Source organism: Orycteropus afer, unplaced genomic scaffold, assembly GCF_000298275.1.
Source record: "Orycteropus afer afer isolate SDZICR_OR568_19922 unplaced genomic scaffold, OryAfe1.0 scaffold00289, whole genome shotgun sequence".
NCBI classification, from domain to species: Eukaryota; Metazoa; Chordata; class Mammalia; order Tubulidentata; family Orycteropodidae; genus Orycteropus; species Orycteropus afer.
This window is the reverse complement of record NW_006921876.1, coordinates 2,514,084-2,518,831: the sequence shown is the minus strand read 5'-3', so window position 1 is coordinate 2,518,831 and position 4,748 is coordinate 2,514,084. Positions and strand designations below refer to the sequence as shown.

Here is a 4,748-nt window from a genome sequence, read left to right as displayed (position 1 = left end):
TTCCTTCCGAGGAGTGGCTGGTGGGTTTGAACTGCCAGCCTTCTGGTTAGCAGTCAAGTGCCTTAGGCACTATGCTACCAGAGCTCCCTAACAACAAAGATAGTGCATGTCAAGTGTCATCTGATTCATCACAAAGATAGCATGAAACGCCACCTAGTCCTGCACCATCCTCACAAATGTTGCTATGTTTGAGCTCATTGTTGCCGTTCCTCTGTTGATCCATCTCATTGAGGGTCTTCCTCTTTTTTGTTGACCGTCTACTTTTCCAGCATGATGTCCTTCTCCAGGGACCAGTCCCTCCTGATAACATGGCCAAAGTAGGTGAGATGAAGTCTCGCCTTCCTCACATCTAAGGAGCATTCTAGCTGTACTTCTTTCAAGACAGATTTGTTTATTTTTCTGGCAGTCCATCGTATATTCAATATTCTTTGCCAAGACTATAATCCAAAGGCATCAATTTCTCTTTGGTCTTCCTTATTCATTGTCCAACTTGTGCATGTTTATGAGGCATATTGAAAATATCATAGCTTGGGTCAGGTGCCCTTAGTCCTCAAAATGACATCTTCACTTTTTAACACTTTAAAGAGGTCTTTTGCAGCAGATTTGCCTAATGCAGTATGCCTTTGGTTTCTTGACCACTGCTTCTATGGGCATTGATCGTAGATCCAAGTAAAATTAAATCCTTGTCATTTCAATATTTTCTCCATTTACCATGATTATTGGTACACTTATGAGGATTTTTGTTTTCTTTATATTAAGGTGTAATCCAAACTGATCTTCATCAGTAAGCACTTCAAGTCCTCTTCACTTTCAGCAAGTTAAGGTTCTATCATCTGTATATGGCAAGTTGTTAATGAGTCTTCTTCCAATCCTGATGGCACATTTTTCTGCATATAGTCTAGTTTCTCAGATTATTTGCTCAAGATACAGACTGAATAAATATGGTGAAAGAATACAACCCTGTGGCACACTTTTTGTCTTGTTTTGTTTTGTTTTAAACCAGGTAGTATTTCCTTTTCTGTTCAAACAACTGCCTCTTAATCTACATACAGGTTCTGCATGAACACAATTAAGTGTTCTGGAAATCTCATTCTTCACAATGTTATTCATAATTTGTTATGCTCCACATAGTTAAATGCCTTTGTGAAGTCAATAAAACACAGGTAAACATCTTTCTGGTATTCTCTGCTTTCAGTCAATGTCCTTCTGACATCAGCAATGATATCCCTCAATCTATATCCTCCTCTGAATCTATCTTAAATTTCTGGCAATTCCTTGTTGATGTACTGCTTCAACCATTTTTTACTTATCTTCAGTAAAATTGTACTTGTGTGTAATATTAATGATATTGTCCAACAATTTCCATATTCTGTTAGATAACCTTCTTTGGAATGGCTCTCTTCCAGTCAGATAGCCAGGTAGCTGTCTTCCAAATTTCTTGGCATAGACAAATGATTGTTTCCAGTGCTGCATCCATTTTTTAAAACATCTCAACTGGTATTCTGTCAATTCCTGGAGTCTTGTTTTTCACCAATGCCTTCAGTGCAGCTTGGATTTAACTTTTCTGTACCATCATTTATTGATCACATGCTACTTCCTGAAATGGTGAGACATCAACCAATTCTTTTTGATACAGTGACTCTGTGTATTCCTTCCATCTTCTTTTGATTCCTGCATCATTCAGTATTTTGACCATAGAATTCTTCAGTATTGCAACTCGAGGTTTGAATTTTTTTCTTCAGTTCTTTCAGCTTGAGAAATGTCAAGTGTGTTCTTCCCTTCAGTTTTCTAACTCCACATCTTTGAACATTTCATTATAATACTTTACTTTGTCTTCTTGAGTTGTGGTTGTTGTTGTTAGGTGCTGTCGAGTCATCTCCAACTCATAACAACCCTATGCACAGCAGAATGAAACACTGCCCGGTCCTGAGCCAGCTCCATAATCCTTGCTCTACTTGAGCCCATTGCCACAGCCACTGTGTCAATCCATCTTAGTGAGGGCCTTCCCCTTTGTCTTTGACCCTCCACCTTACCAAGCATGACGTCCTTCTCCACGTAATGGTCCCTTCTGATAACATGACCAAAGTAGGTGAGATGAAGTCTGGCCATTCTTGCTTCCAAGGAGCATTCCGGGTGCTTGAGTTACCCTTTGAAATCTTCTGTTCACATCATTTACTTCATCATTTCTTTCACTCACTTTTGCTTCTTTATGTGTAAGAGCAAGTTTCAGAGTCTCTTCTGACATCCATTTTGATCTTTCTTTCTTTCCTGTCTCTTCAATTACCTTTTGCTTTCTTCATGTGTAATGTTCTTGATGTCATCCCACAACTCATCAGGTCTTCGATCATTAGTGTTCAATGCATCAAATCTATTCTTGAGATGGTCTTCAAATTCAAGTGGATATACTCAAGGTGATACTTTGGCTCTCATGGACTGTTTTAAATTTCTTTAGCTTCAGCTTGAACATTCATGTAAACAATTGATGGTCTTCTGAAGTCAGCCCTTGGCCTTATTGTGACTGATGATATTTAGCTTCTCCATCATCTCTTTCCACAGATGTAGTTGATTTTATTTTTGTTTATTCCATCAAGTGAGGTCCACATGTATAGTCACCATTCATGGTGTTGGAAAATGATGTATTTCCCATGAATAAGTAGTTGGTCTTGCAATCCAACAGGCAAATTTGGGCTTCATTTCTATCACCAAGGCCATATTTTCCAACTGCTATTGATGCTTCTTCTTTGTTTCCAACTTTCATTTTCTAACCACCAGTAATTATCAATGCATCTTGACTGCATATTTGATCAATTTCAGGCTGCAGAAATTGATAGAAGACTTCCATTTTTTCATCTTTGGCATTAGTGTTTGGTGTGTAAATTTGAATAATAGTTACATTAACTGGTCTTCTTTGTAAGTGTGTGGATACTATCCAATCACTAACAACATAGTACTTCAAGATAGGTCTTGAAATGTTCTTTTTGGCAATAAATGCAACACCATTCAATTTGTCCTTTCTGGCATAGTAGACTATATGATTGTCCAATTCAAATTTGCCAACTGTGGTGTAGTGAATTACATGGTGTGGGTTTTCTAGACATGGTTTTTGTAACTCCCACATTTCTGTGAGCAATTGAGTAGGTGCTTGCTAAAGTCATCCACCTGGGGCAGCACAAAGTAATCTTCTGGAAAAGTTCACTCTCTCTCAGGTGTGTAGAACTCTGATGTTGGGATTGGTTGGTTTTGCCACTTTGCCAGGCTCAAAATGAGCTCTCCTAGAGGCAGACGGAATCTCTGACTGCTGGCTGAGAGAGGAATGCTGCTGAGAGAGATGCACTGCTGAGAGTGAGACACACTGCTGAGAGAGAGATGCCGGGCTGAGAGAAAAGCCTGGCTGAGAGATGGCAGCAGTGGAACTAAGTGGCATGAGACAGAGCGGCAGGCTTACCTGGGCCCACAGAGGCAAAGGCCAGGCTGAGAGGCCAAGGGCCAGAGAGGAGTGTCTAAGGGTACAGCAGCGGGGAGACTGTCCAGACCAAAGAACTGTATCCTAAGCATGTTCCTGAATTTGAATTATAACCTGTTGCTTCCCTAATAAACCCCATAATCTGTGAGTTCTGTGTGGCCACTGCAGTGAATTATTGAACCCAGCAGAGAGGTGGTAGGTACCACAGGAGGGACAGTTGGTGTCAAGGATGGCAAGAGGTCTAGAGAGTGCTGGCATGTCTGGCCTCATAAGAACAGGCCTTGGCCTGCTGATAGTGATTCTGCCCTCCTCTTGTGGAGTTAGAGGAGGTCAGAAGATGCCTCCTCCCCACTCCTTTAGCACCAATGCTAGTCCATTTCAGTTCTCTAATGCCTAGGATATTGATCTTCAACTGTTCCATTTCATTTTTGACAACTTCCAATTTTCCTTGATTCATACTTTGTACATTCTACATTCTAATTAGTCATGCATGTTTGTTCTTGTTTTGAATCATGCCACATGAGCAACTGAAGGTCCTGAAAACTTCATTCCACCTCTGTTATTAAGGTCACTCTACTTTGAGGAGGCAGCTCTCCCCTAGTCATGTTTTGAGTATCTTCCCACCTGAGGTAGTTTCAGCACTATATCAGACAATGTTCCACTGCTGTCCATAAGGTTTTCACTGGCCAATTTTTTCCAGTTATATCATCAGGTCCTCCCTCCTAGTCTGTCTTAGTCTGAAAGTGCCACTGAAATCTGTTCACTAAACTGCTGGTATTTGAAATACTGGTAGCATAGTTTCCAGCATCACAGCAACGTGCAAGCCACTACACTATGACAAACTGACAGACAAGTGGTGGTAAAATTTACTTTTTAAAAAAATTCATTGCCATCAGATCAATTCCAAATCCTAGCAACCCTAAGGAATAGAGTATAACTGCCCCATAGGGTTTCTAGGGCTATAATCTTTATGGAAACACACTGCCACATCTTTCTCCCATGGAGCAGCTGGTGGGTTTGAACCACTGACCTTTTGGTTAGCAGCTGAGTTCTTAACCACTGAGTTCCTTGGTAAAACCTATAAAAACCAAATCAAAGCCAGTGCCATCAAGTCAATTCCAACTCATACTGATGCTATATAATGCAATGCACTGCCATCGAGTCAGAGCTGACTCATAGCAACCCCTCCTGAGGTTTCCAAGGTGGTATCACTAAGGAAGTAGATTGCCCCACCTCCCTTCCGAGGAGTGGCTGGTGGCTTTGAACCACCAGCCTTCTGGTTAGC

The 4,748-nt window shown here is 40.8% G+C and overlaps 1 protein-coding gene across 1 annotated transcript in view; it reads left to right on the top strand.

The window, feature by feature from the left end:
* The window catches only part of PEBP4 (phosphatidylethanolamine binding protein 4), a 360,168-nt gene that overhangs the window by 219,242 nt on the left and 136,178 nt on the right, over positions 1–4,748 (top strand). The window lies entirely within an intron of this gene.